Consider the following 14868-nt stretch of genomic DNA (forward strand, 5'->3'; position numbering starts at 1 on the left):
CTCCTCCCATCACCTCAGCAGCGACAAAACAAAAATAATACCAGAACTCACTGAACCTGGAAATTAATAAGAAATGTTTGCTTAAACTACTCTGCGTTGGTTTCAGTTGTGATTGTGTTTCCTTCTGATGAGGAGCCCATTATAATGCCATCTTCACCCTTTGTGCTAATATCTGAAGACAGCTGTACGCTGAGACTTCCTCAGATTTTTAATTCCTTTTCCCAGTCCTTTTCTGACTGCACACTCATGTATTAATGCTTTCATGCCTTCAGCATGCACTTGACTGAGCAGAGCGATGGTGGTACCGGACTGCAAATATAACCAGTATCTGGCACTTCACTTTTGACTTGCAGTTCTCAGAAAATAAGTAGAACCCAAACTGTGAAAGCTAATCACATTCTGGAGCATGTAAATATTATTTTTTGTAAAAAAAATTATTTGGAATCCGTCTCAGTGGTCCACAATGTTGATTGAGTAGTCTAAGTGGTCCAGAAAAATACAGCCAATTTCTAATAAGAGATTTTGGTTTTGTCTGCTCAGATTATACTGGAATAGCTGGCCTCTGTGTGACACCACTTTTTTTTTTTTTTTTTAATGCTGCATTCCAATAGTATCTTTAGTACTATAGGCCTCGATATTCCTCTCTTTTCACCTCGTTGAAAGCTCTGATACTGTAGAAGTCATGCTCAAATGGACACATAAATTTTGCACACACGTAAGTATTTTTCAGAAGACATTTATTGCCTTGGTCTGTGCTATTGACTGATTCACAGTCAAGGGGAACCGGAACGTGTCTCAGGGCGATGGCTTATGGACAGTCTTGCTTTTGGGGAGGGCAAAAGTGACTGCTGGAGGTTAAAATCTCAGGGGAGTCAAAACCAGGAGCATATATGCATTGCTAGGGCTGCTTCATTACATACCCAAGTGGTTTTACCGGGGCAGACAACGAAGGTGGGCTAGACAGCAAAATCAGGTTTTATACTGAAGAGGTTTATTGCTGCTGTGCCCTCTGTCTTGGCAGTGGGGCAGGGCAGAAGGGTGGGAATAGAGATTTTTGAAAATGATGCAGCTGGCTTCACTTCAGTTTGGAAAGGCAGACTTCTGTATTAAACTATTTGATCTTCTCAGTGCAGGGTGAGTTAAGCTTTACATGTACCAATAATAATCCATTTCTAAAATTGCTGGTTTAGCTTTTAATGCAATTAAAAAGGACAGCGCAAGCAATAACAATCGTGGGGAGGTGAAGAATGAAAAAACCCAGCAGTTTTCTCCCTTTTTTTTTTTTTGTCAAATGTGAACCATGTTGCTAAGTGTATGCTCTAGTCATCTTTAACAGGTTTTACCTCTAAATGTTTTATAAAGGACATTGCAGATTGCCTTCCTCCCTCCCGCACAGCACTTAGATTCAAAATTCTCTTAGGATAAATCACTTATTGTGTATCCTCGCTTGAAGATTACTAATTCCAATCAGAACTAAATTCAAACATCGTCTGTTAAGATAATCATAATTTCTGAAGGCAAAATTGACACCTTTAAGTATATGTACCTTAAACAACAAAAAAGACATTATATGAATGTGAAAGTAGGATTGTAGCATTTCAGTAGTGCTATCTACTCGGAGCATGGCTGGTTTTCAAACAATGAGCTAAGCCTTCCTATACACAGAGAAGAACAGCATAGGATGAGTGAAGGTTTAATCCTTACTTCATTAAGCACACAACTAAATTCACAGTGACCTTTATTTTTCCCATAAATACTTCTCAGCATGTGTAGACTTTGAATCAGTTTTTCATACAGGAGGTCTGTAATATTTCTTCATTCATCAGAGATTGTCTATCAAGCCAGTGACAGATATGCCAAGAAACCTATTTTTTCTAATCCTGAAGCCTTATATTCACATAAGTAATGGGTAATGTAATTTCAGTTTACATGTTCATTTAAAATATTAAGAGTGATTTTAATATGATTCACTGCATTTGTTCTCCTTTAACAGATTTGAATTTATTTCCTTTAATTGAGTTTACTCTGCATACACTTGAGAAGTTTTTCTTGCATCACCAAACAAATCATGGTGATTCCTGGTCTCAGCTCTATATACGTTTTGTGTAGTTTTATTATGTGTTCGTTATCATAGCAGTACTTAGAGGCATTTTGAAATGCATATGACAATATAAATGCATATTAAAAGTCTGGACAAAGAGCTTTGAAGCCATTAGTGTCACTTTTGTAGATAAGTACTTAGGGATTTCTTAAATCCAGGGATTATTTGGCTGCTTCACATGTTGAGCCATTAAATCCTCATGTGAAATGTAGTATGAAATTTTGGGTGATTATGGATTAGCTTATCACAGAGTTTAGCAGCAAACTCATTTGTCTTCTTCGAAAGCAGAAGAGAACTAGTAAGTTAAGCAAACAGGAAGACTGGCTGATTATCAGCTGTGGAAGCATACAAGAAACTGAAGAAAGAACAAACCCCTCCAGATGCTTTATTTCTGTCATGTCTTAAAGTTCTTCTGAGAGGTTGGTTCACGTTTTCCTTCTTGAAAGAGTTAAAGCGTCTAGCACAGTTTTGGTTGCTGAGATAAAGCCTGCGAGGCTGCGAATCCTAATGGAACTATTGTAAAAACTAGGCCATCTGCAGGAATGACTTCGCTTGTATCAAACCCTTAAAAGCACCATGTGAGCACATCTGCAGCGATGGGTTCCTCTGGTTTCTCCAGTCTTTTGTATTTCTCCAAATGGTATTGACTACTGTATTTTTTGTAGTTTTGAGTACTAGAGGCCGGAGAAGAACTTTCACGAGTCATCTGTTGAAGGCAACTTAAAAATAGTATCATGATTTTAGCTTAACGTGCAAACCAGAAGATGCCATCTTGGTGTGTTGTATTGAAACCAAGGAGTTCATGGCCTTATCTCAGAAACATCTTTTAAGAGATTAAAAAAGTTGATAGGGAAATTACTATGAACATAAATTGTAAATAGCTGTTATTTTTCATATTGTATTTAATATAATGCTGTGTTAACTCTTATTTATTCAGTTATTACTGGAATTCTTTTCCATATGCCATTACTATTATTTTTTGTAGACTGTACAGTGCTAATCAGTTCAGAAAAGCTTCTGCAGCTTTAATTGCAGATACCGTGTTGCACATCCTATTGCATTTAATCAGCTCTATTGCAGTTAGCTGCAGAAGAACCTGCAAACTCAGAGGAGCGTGATGGAAACTCTCCTGAAGGATGCTGAAGTCTGATACGCTGCCAGCACACCTAAGCAGACAAGCTTCAAGTCTCTTAAGAGAACTGTGGAGTCTCCTGAGTGTAGCTATCACAGCATAGGGCTGAAAGGCTGTTCCCCATCCACAAGTTAGCATTGCTGTGTTATTTCTGGCAGTTTTTTAACCTTTTCTAAAGAAGAAAAAAAAAAAAGGAGTTTTTAAAAAAAAGTTATTATGCGCTCTGTTTTAGGGCTAGCTAACCTTAACTGTTAAGAAGTTTTTCCTAGTGTATAACTCCGTTGGTTTTCTTGTGAATTGAGCTCATTACTGTTTTCCCTGACTGCTGTGGAGAGGGTGAACGTTTGGCTTTCCTCTCAAATGCGTTACTGCTTATGTATTTGAAGACTATTACCTTGATTTTCTTCATTTTTTTCTTGACTAAACCACCCCAGTTTGTTCAATGCGTCTTCATCGGACCTGTGCTACCTCTTATTCCATCCCATATGCTCCTTTGTATGCTAAGTGATCCATTTTTCCTTTCTAAAATGAAATGCCAAGTATTCAATATACTTTTTTTAATGAAAAAAGGGTATTTTTTTAAACCTTTGTTCAGAGTAGGGGCCAACTCCATTTGAATCCATGCTATGACAATTTCACGTGGTCTCTGAAATCAGAATTCTATAGAAAGTATATTCAAAAGCCTTACCAAATCAAGGTAGAGGATATACAATATGCTTCTCTCCATCCGTGAGGCCTGTTTTTCTATTTTAGAAAGAAATAGGGGCAGAATGATCAGATTTGTGCCTGGGAAATACATACTGGTGTGTCTACTTGTCTTTCTGTGGTCCTTCTAGTCAGCAGTACCCAACCAGCCATCTACTGCCAGCTGAAGAGGTTATGAAAAATAATTAATGCAAGCAAGCCTCCTCTCAAGGAATTATATACTCTTTGTGACCGGTGTTTGTATTCACAGCGCTCATGATATTTCCAGGGTATTTTAAGCAGGATTTCTTTTTCAGTCTCTTTCATATGACTGCAGTTAGACCTTTTCACCCCTTCCCTGCCCCGCATTCTTACTGGGTGCCAGCGGTGTGCTTTCGGCATCGTATCGCGGAGTTCCCTGGCACATGTATCAATAAAGCTGGACAAAAGGGCTGCAGCATGCCTCGATTAGTAGTGTGCAAGCTTAAAAATTTGGAGGGTGGAATGGTTGCAGCACATGGCTTTGGAACAAATTACCTAACATATACTAGAGATTTTTTGAAGTTTATACTTTGACCAAATGTGGGTGTATTTTTCTGCACATTTAAAAAGCAAGGCTTTTGCAATTTCATATATCCCATTCTAAAACATGTGGGCAAGATGGCTATTCAGTGAAAATGTCAGAATTCTTTTTAGCATTAGCAAATATATGTTTTCAAATGTTTCTGAAACAGCTAGAGCACTTTTTTTTTTTTAATTGAAACTGGTAAAAATCATAAAAAAGAAGCCTGGGGCATGTCTTCTGTCAAAATGGATGATGTTAGTAAAAATTTTATGGAACCTAAAAATGGAAATTATTGGCTGTTAAACTATGGTAGTTTTCAGGCATTGATTTATTTTGTACTCGTGTATTTTGTAATTACTCTCTGGTGTTGGAATATTTTGGAAAATATATATGTGCCATTGCTGCTATTTAGTGCAAGCTATGAGAGGACCAACTACATAACAATGGAAGGAGGATGAGGAGGTCTGCATTACAAGTAATGTTCTCCCTTCTGCGGTATTCAGTAGCACAGCTCTCACACAGAGTTATGAGTTCTCTCTGTAAGACAGGGCAGAGACGAAAGTGGTGTGGGATGATCAAGCACCATCTCAGGAAGCATTTTGTGACCTTCAAGTTCCACTTGCTGTTACATTAAAGCTTAGGTTTCTCAGTTCTACTTAGTAAAGAATATCCATCTTCTCTTCGGTATATGAGTAATTCATTTAAAACCTGGTTGCGTTTTGCTGCCTGCTGCTGATGTTGATGAGCATCTTTTGGTTTATGTAACAAGGTTCTGACTCTAAAGTCTTGACTAAGACAAGCTTGCACCATAACTACACACATGGTTGTGCAGCAGAAGCACACGCTTATTTAGTTCCTATAATTTCAATATGTTTATAACTGAGTAGTGGTGTGCTTAAATCGAATCACATGGTTGAGCTCTTAGCAGGGTTGTGTTCTGTGAGCAGCGTTCCTGCCATGGTGGCCAGGTCCCTGGACATGTGAGGAGAGATGAATTAGGTACAGCACCTTCTCCCTGGTAACTAGTTATTAGGTTACGCACCCTACAGAAAACACACAGACCCTTTTGTTTGCCTACACAGTATCAATCACAAATCAGTGTAAAGGTGCTAAAGGAGTTCCTTATCTTTCTCCTCTTATCAGACAGATGACCAGAAAAAATGTAAGCAGCCAAAAAAAACCCACAAAAAAAGTGATTTAGTAAAGTGGTAGGATAATTAATACACAAGAGTGGAAAAGTGTGACGTCTCTTTATTGTATTAGTATAGTGTTCAAATAACAGATTTTAGTTTCAATATCTTTAGTTTGTTATGTCCTTGTTCATGCTTACTAGGTTAACCTTTTGTTCAAGAATACCTACATATGTTACTGTCTCTTAGAAATATCTATTTAAACAGTGTGTTTATTTGGAACTTGATTTCACTTCTCATTAGATGTAACTATATCTTAGTAATTCTATTGCCATGGTATAGTCACAGGATTGAAATTAGAAGCAATGAATGTATATGCTTTGGGGTTTTTTGTTTTTGGTTTGTTTGTGTTTTTTTTAAAATATGATAGGTATCTGCAGCAGATACCTATCATAATGTATGTATTTATACAGTTTTATTGACAAGCACCTATACTGCAGTACACAATCTAGAAAATAAAGACTGTGTATGTTCTTTCATTATCCATTGCAAAAATTAAAACTCCCATTATTTTTTCTTATAATAAGAAATAATTTAGCCTTTCTTTAGTCTGCTGACAGAAGAATAGAGTCAGTGGAGAGAGAAGAGAGAATTACATAATTGTATTGTACAGGTTCTATCAAACCTATGAACTTTGAAATTGATTATTTATATTTTCTTTTACCTGGTGTTTATACTCTTTGTTATACTTTTTCAGTAAGGCATTGCCATACTGCCTTGGACAGTTTTCTCAGTCCTGTGAATTTGTTCTTTTCTGTGTATTTTATTTTTTATGAACCTGAATGAATTTTTTTTTGCCAAGGAGTTCCACTGAGATGGAATGGCTCCCTTGGAGAATGAAGAAAGGCAGATAAACCTCTCCAAATTATTCCCTCGGTGCTCTTGCTCTTATATCTGCTAATTGTTTTTTAAACTACCTCATTCGAAACAGCATATTAATCCTGTTAGATGTTTTCTTTTGACTATCTCAGTCTGTTTACTTTGGTACTGCTCTTTAGGTTGTGTGTTTCTTTTGGTCCATTTCATGCCTCTTTAATGAGAGACCTACATCCACAAAAGTGAGGATGCTTTTTTCCACATTAATTATACTGTTATGATATAGTACTATCTTATACCAAATTTCATTTTTGCTTCAGTCAATGTGTATATGTATTTTATTATTTGTAACCATTCAGGTTTTGTTTATACTTGCATTTAAATATAGATTATTTTGCACTGCAGTGCTTTATCGTCCGTCTTGTGTATTCTGTAACCTGTCTGGCCACAAGAAAGATTGCCATGCTCAGCTGTGAAAGTGCCTGTTACAGGACTCCGCTTTCTGCGAAAGTACCATCCATTCCACATACTGCACAAAAGTCTATCTTTAGCAATGTACAATGCTTTTAACTTCTGCTATATCATCCATCCATACAAAACTGTCAATTACTGTCTGCTTTGATCTCTCTGCATTGTAAAATTTTTGAGAAATGTGAAAATGTTCACAGAGCTTGTTTTTGGCACAACAAAAATTTTAAACTTGATTTTATTTTTTTTTTTTTACTCATTTATTTTCAAAGTTTATAATATTTGTATTTTTCCACCACCTCTTCCATTGCACCAATCCATTTGCCAAGTGTGTACTGATTCTTCTCAAAAAATATTTGTTTTTTTCTCTGAGAATACTAGTTTTTATGGTTATTCTCCATACATTCTGGTATAATCCATATCCAAATATTATCCCCAAACAAATCTTTTCTGGCATGAATTCAGTTTTTTGATCAGTGCCATTGTGTGGCACCAGGTGAACCGGGCCCGGTCAACACGGGTTCATGACAGGCAGGTCCTGCTTGACAAACCTGATCTCCTTCTATGACTAAGTGACCCGCTTAGTGGATGTTGTTTACTTGGGCTTTAGTAAAGCCTTTAACACCGTTTCCCACAGCATTCTCCTGGAGAAACTGGCTGCTCATGGCTTGGATGGGCCTACTCTTCACTTGGTGAAAAACTGGTTGGATGGTCAGGCCCAAAGAGTGGTGGTGAATGGAGTTACATCCAGATTGTGGCCGGTCACAAGTGGTGTTCCCCAGGGCTCGGTATTGGGGCTGGCCCTCATTAATATCTTTATTAATGACCTGGACGAGGGGATCAAGTGCCCCCTCAGTAAGTTTGCAAACGACACCAAGCTGTGAGGAAGAGCTGATCTGCTTGAGGGTAGGAAGGCTCTACAGAGGGATCTGGACAGGGAGGATTAATGGGCCGAGGCCAATGGGATGAGATTCAACAAAGCCAAGGGCCGGGTCCTGCATTTGGGTCACAGCAACCCCATGTGGCGCTACAGGCTTGGGGAAGAGTGGCTGGAAAGGTGGAAAAGGACCTGGGGGTGTTGGTCAACAGGTGTCTGAAAATGAGCCAGCAGTGTGCCCAGGTGGCCAAGGCGGCCAACAGCATCGTGGCTTGTATCAGGAATACTCTGGTTAGCAGGATTAGGGATGTGATCGTCCCCCTGTACTCAGCACTGGTGAGGCCCCCCCTCGATTACTGTGTTCAGTTTTGGGCCCCTCACTACAAGACAGACATTGAGGTGCTGGAGTACGACCAGAGAAGGACAACGAAGATGGTGAGGGGTCTGAAGCACAGGTCTTATGAGGAGTGGCTGAGGGAACTGGGGTTGTTCAGCCTGGAGAAAAGGAGGCTGAGGGGAGACCTTATCGCTCTCTACAACCATCTGAGAAAGGAGGTTGCAGTGAAAGGAGGTCAGTCTCTTTTCCCAAGTAACAAGTGATAGGATGAGAGGAAACAACATCAAGTTGCACCAGGGGAGGTTTAGATCGGATATTAGGAAAAATTTATTCACCAAAAGGGTTATCAAGCATTGGAACAGGCTCCCCGGGGCAGCAGTGGAATCACCATCCCTGGGCTATTTAAAAGGTGGGTAGACGTGTTTGGGGACATGGTTTAGTGGTGGTTTTGGAAGTGTTAGGTTAGTGGTTGGACTTGATGATCTTAAAGGTCCCTTCCAATGTAGATGATTCTATGATTCATTGCACCTCTTCTCCTGTGGAAATACTGTAAGTCTCAGTCAAGTTATTGTCCTGAGTACCTGCTGCCAGGCTGCAATTCTCAACTTAAGCTTTGCAGGCATCAGTTTTTCAACTGAATACAATCATCCTACTTACAGGTTTCCTTTGACTTGGAATTGTATGACTGAGAGCTTGGCATTGCTATAAATCACAAGGAGGTCTGTCTCTGTAAATGAAATCTGGGCTCGGGGGGCATTTTTTCCAGATCTGACTGTAAATACATAGAACAATATTGCTTATGAGAGAAAACACGATGATCAAATACGTGATGACTTTTCTTGTAAGTTGGTAAATTCCTGAGCAGTGTTCAGGGCAGGACCTGAAGCAGCACTGTGCACCTGATGTATATGTAGTTAACCAGCCATTCCTAATTTTAGATCACTTTCTGGAATTGAAATACAAATTGAAGTAATCTGCAGGTTGATTTTTTTTGTTGTTGTTGTCCAAGTCTCTTACAGAACTAAATTCCAGATAGATTTGCGCCAAAGTCTGAGGAATATTGGATTTTAATATTCTACTGACTGAACAGCTCTTTTTAACTCTGATTTGCACTGCACAATGTATTATCCTTTTTAGCAAAGGCAGATGTCATACAGGTTTTATATTTTGTTCTGCAAAGATATATGCAGAAAGCTGAGCAAACCCAGAACTTTGTTAATCATATTTCTATTGACTTTTTAGTCAATTTTTTAGTACACAAAATAACATGGCTTGGTAATACACTATGCGTTTTGTCTTACCTGAACACCTTTATTGTTGCATCAGTTATAATTTGAATTAGGTCATAGGACCCTGCTTCTAACTTCTTGACTTCTAAACTGACCAACCATGACATAATACAGATGGTGAATAAAGACATTTCGGAATTAATCTTGTTCATAAAGGAGTTGGTTGCTGTCAGACTTTTCATCTCCTAAGGTGCGAAGGGAATGGAGCCATTTGGATATGTAAGTGAGAGAAGCACCAACATCTTGAGTTTTATGCTTTCTTGCGCTGTTCACTCTTGCTGTTTTGTTTGGCTAGCAAATAATTATTATAACCTGGCTCAAAACCCTTGGTACCTCTTCATTTTATGCTTGGTGCATTTAAGCCCTGTTTTGCTCTATTGAAAGGCAATAATGCACTGTCTTCCTTTTCCGTAACCTCATTATGTTGTTGCTAAATCAATTCAATTGAACCAGTACCAGTCTCCTGAGGCTGCTGTGAGAAAGCATTTTTGGGAAGAATTCCAAGAATGAGGCCTGGGGAATAGGCTACTTTGAGGAGGACACACAGCCTTCCAGGGGATTTACTATGGTATTGGGTTTGAGGGAGGAAATGGAATATTTTGTTGGTTTTCTAATGTTTTCTGGCAGATATGTTTATAACAACTTTGGAAATCTTCCAGACTAGTCAGCAGCCTTCTGAAGCCTTTAAAATCCTATGTTCAATTAAACACAAAAATATTTTTCTTTATTTGCATGCAAGTATTATTGATTAGTCAGGCACCAGTTTTATTCTGTTGAAATTAAAGTTTAAATGAGGTAAAATCAGATAATCATAGAGATAAACTTTATAAAAGGTATTGTATAAAGCTTTAGAATGAAATCACTCTTTAAAGCTGTTTACTTTTCTTAATTGTGATTTAATGGCACGTAGACCTCCTCGGCAAAAAAATCCACTCTGTTCGTCTGAACTGTTCCTTACTTTAAAACTGTATTTCTCCCACTTTTGTCAGGAAAGATCAAATGTATTGGTTGTTGTCTGCAAATCAGACACCTAAAAATGTTTAAAGTACACCTCACTAACGTGGGTAATGTCTGGAAAGTGTATAATCTTGTTTGTGGTAGTGATCATGAGACCGTCTCAAAGTTTTGTACAAAATGAACAGTATTCTGTAATGTGTTTAAATTTGGTACGAGTCCTGATGTGGTACTAAAACCAACATTTTGTATTTAACTTGAATACAATTTTTGTAGACAAAAATGTCTATTTTTCCTTTCTATTTTGATGCTCTTCAAAATCCATAAACTAAAATCTGTTTCCTTACAAGTAATTACCTTGTGAGCAAAATGTGGGCCTGCATTAGATAATCGAGAAAATAGGGTGAAATAGTAAAAGGTGAGGATGCGGGGAAAAACTGCTATTTTCAGAAGTTAGCTGAAATCATATTAATTCCAAAGTAGGCAACGTGGTTGAACTTAGGTGGGAATACCAACAGTTTTTATGTGTATATGTGGCAATCCATACCATACAGAGGCCTGAAAGACTTCAAGTAAGAGCTATCGGGGCCGACATGTGGTTGTCTGTAATAGAAGCCTTAATTTTTTTCTAACTCTGTGAGCATAAGGTATAACAGGACTACAGGGGAATTTCACGAGGTAAATGTCTTTATTTCCCCCCAAGCCCCCAAAATAGATTTCTAATCATGTGTTTCGATACTGCGACCCTTAAGTGTTGGCATCTTGTTGGCTTCTTCCATAAATCTTGCAATTTGGGACAACTTTTCTACATTTTGTAGATAGATATTTTCAAATCGCAAATGAAAACATGTTTATACTTCCTTCTTTTAAATCTAATTTCTCTTATCCTGCGAGTTAATTATGTAATTTTTGTCACGGTAAAGCTGTTTAAAGGAATAGACCTCATTTTAATTTTTCAGCTGTTCAGGGAATTCTCCTGATAGGTGCCCCATGGGAGCAAGGCCAACCTCCCGCTATATTTAGGAGGAGAGGTTTGTGCAGCTTGCAAGCAATTCTCTAATTCCGGCGGTTGAATTTCCTGCTCCTTCCACAGGGAAATAGGTCTTTGCTTCACTTGCCTGAGTGTGAGAGGTGTCTAATGGAAGAAATGTAATTTCTCGCTCTCCATGAGAGCGCTCTAGTAGGTCTGTGCTTGGTTTTTTTGCTTATTTACTCTGCTTTTGGTATAGTAATGAGAAAAATAAGGCCACAACTATTTGAAAAGAGTTTGCAATCAAAGTTACAGAAACAGAGAATCCTTTTTGCAAATATAATTGAAATGGTAGGAATGTCTCCAAAGTTCTTTACATCCTTTAGTTCTGTTGCGCTGTTGGTTTGCTTCCCCTGGCTCAAAGGGAAAATGATGTCACTGGGGAGTAAAGAGGGTTCCACGGTAATGGGGATATCAAATGCCAACCCAAACACAAATATAAAACTTAAACCTAGTTAAACAGTTATTCAGTAGTTTTCTTTTCCAGTGGAGTCCTCTAGGGATCACTTTTTAGGGATCATTTTTAGTAGTGACCTGGAAGTACATGTAAAATCATCAGTGCACTAGTTTGCAGAGGATGGAATCTCTTACTAAATTGAGTGCTGGCCAACAGTAAGCATTTTGGTACAGAAGTTGGAGACTTTTCCTGGGAAACAGTGTCTCAGAAAGGGATTTTTATTTTTGCAAGGGGCGGCTATTTATAAAAGAAAATACCTGTCCATGAAAAGACCTATATCGAAGAGGCAAATGTGAGTTTTAAGCTTTTTTGATTGCTGTACTTACAGGGCTATTGGAAAGTTGAGTGCTGCTCTGTTGTCAAGTCAACAAAAAAAGCTGAAATATTGATAGGGTTCCATTAAGCCTTCCTTATAGCGCTATACTGGAGTAGTTCTAAATAGCTCACCAGAAAAATAAATTTAAAAAGAAAAAAAAAAGGTGAACTGGTTTCAAAATCTATGTCTATCTAAGTAAGTAAAGTAATATCTTTCTATTCCTTAAGTTAATGGATAAAATAGTGTAAAATAAAAAATTAGAAACGGAAGCTGTACAAAATGTTGATACTCTTGAAAAGATCTATGGGTAAAAATTCACCATCTCTGAAAACTGTTATATCGGAACTCAGTGTTTTTTTAAAATAATCCCTAATTGAACTAACCATATATTTTTTAAGTCCTGTTGTTTGTGTTTTCTTGGAGAACTTTCAGATATTCCTTTCCCATTCATTAGCTATGCTTCTGTATTGGAGGTTATTTCTCACATGTCTAACTTAAGAGGAAAAAAACTAGCATGACTATAGGCATTTATGATTTACGTAATTGTTTATGTTCCTCTTTCACAATACTTAGAACTGCAAAAGGTTGAAATAAAATCACGGTATTCAATGGGATCAGTCTTCAAAGGCACGATTGATGATATCATTAAACCTCATATTATTTCATAAACACCCTCATAAATCAATTTTATTTGTGTAGTGGGATGAAATTGAAAAATGGCATCACCATGACTTGCTGTCATTCAGGATGTATTTACTGCCTAGCCTAGAAGTTATATCCACCCAAATGGCTGCATTTGAAACATTTAATAGGAATAATGTTGGACTCGATGATGTACCGTTGGACTCAATGATCTTAAAGGTCTTTTCCAACTTAAATGATTCTATGATTCTATGTTGACCTGTTTGCTTCATAATGGAAAAGGCAGTTAAGGTAATCTGGAAAAATACCTTTAGAAAATTTGGATTCATAAACTTTCATGATGTACTGATAGTATTGAAGAGAAATAGGGGTCATCCTTGAAGGCTGTTTTCTCCCATGTTTAGTGTGTTTGGGTTTTTTTTCTTCTTCAGAAAAGGATTGATTAATTTTCTGCAGTTTTGATGGGGCTTTTTAAAAGAGTTTGTTGATATAAATAAGAATACTTGATGCTGGATTTTTTTTTTTTTCTGTAAGAATATAAAATTAATTCAGAGGTTATCCAGTTTGATTCCACCTTTTATATAAAAAAGGGAGTTATGGGTACATCCCTGACTTACTCAAATACAGGTCTAGTATGTGAAAATGAATACCCTTTGTATTTGTTGAGGTATTACAAATAGATAAGAAAAATTCTGCCATTACTAAATTAATATATTGTTTCTTCATTATTAAGTATCTTTTGGTTAAGGTTTCTCAGAATTAAATAGAGTAATTATCCTACATTAAGTTTTCTTTTGTAGATGACAGCTGCCCATCAGAGTAAGCTTATTCTTTAGTAGTAAGTACCTATTACATCCATTGAGTGTTGAAAACTTAATGCTCTTCAAAATTTAACTGTTTTCTACTTGATACTGTAGAAATGTATTTTCACATTAAACTTAAACATCATGCAAGCTTTTGTTGCAAACTTTTCTTCATATTCTTTTTTCTTATTTTTTTTTCTTTATATTCATATTTTTCTTCATATTTTATGTGATTAAAGATTCTTGTTATGATGATGCCATTGACAGAAACATTTGGGATTTATCAGGTTCTGAGTCTGTTTAATGTGTGTTATGAATGACATTTCATTTTAATTAGTGATGTACGGTATGCGAAGCCAAAGGCTTTACAGAAGTTTTTCTATGATTAAGAAAGTATTTTTGTCAAGCAAACTTGTGATGATACGAGTAGTTGGTAAGACCTGTATGTTGTTGATTTTGAATGTGGATGTTATTGTACAGCGTATCTCTATAAAGCTGATGCTGTTGATTTGACTTATATAGTAGCTCGTCTTGTTTAATGCTAAAGTTTTTGCTGGATTAAATGGGCAATAGTTACTGGGCTGTTCTTTTTGAAATTAGCAGTGTTCCAGCCTTGCTAAGAGTGCTTCCAGCATTGGGTTAACAATGCATATGGACTACCTGTCAGACTTTCCTCATCTAAAATTAGGAGCAAATGAAATGTAGGGTTCTTTTTTTCTTCTCTTAGTAGTAAAGGAATGATCAACTGTGTCTGTATTTCACAGAATGAGCCATAGGATAATTTTTCTTTTATGTTTCTAATCACCAAAACCTGGAGGCATCTGAGAGCTGGCTTCATTTAGAGTCTTTCTAGATTGGCGTAACGTTGAGCATGCATTAAATTGTGCATACTGATTGAACGATCAGAAAAACTCATCATACTCTAGCTCCATCTTTCCTGCCTGCTCTGCCAGGAAGCTCTGAGAAGCTGTAGTACAGCTGGCTATTCTGGCTTTGATTCATGTAGGGAAAAAAAAGTGCCTACCCGACAGGAATCCCCAGCTTCCCCTCGGAAAGAACGCTTTCCAAGGCAGAAGTGCTAAAATAAAAGGCAGGATCTGATTAAACCATAAACTTTAACCACCTTTTTTCTCTGACGTGAGAAATTTCTTTACTCATGCTATACTCATTTCCATACTCATGCTAAATGCCAGAATATTTTGTAGGG

Source organism: Charadrius vociferus, unplaced genomic scaffold (assembly GCF_000708025.1).
Source record: "Charadrius vociferus isolate BGI_N301 unplaced genomic scaffold, ASM70802v2 scaffold115, whole genome shotgun sequence".
NCBI classification, from domain to species: Eukaryota; Metazoa; Chordata; class Aves; order Charadriiformes; family Charadriidae; genus Charadrius; species Charadrius vociferus.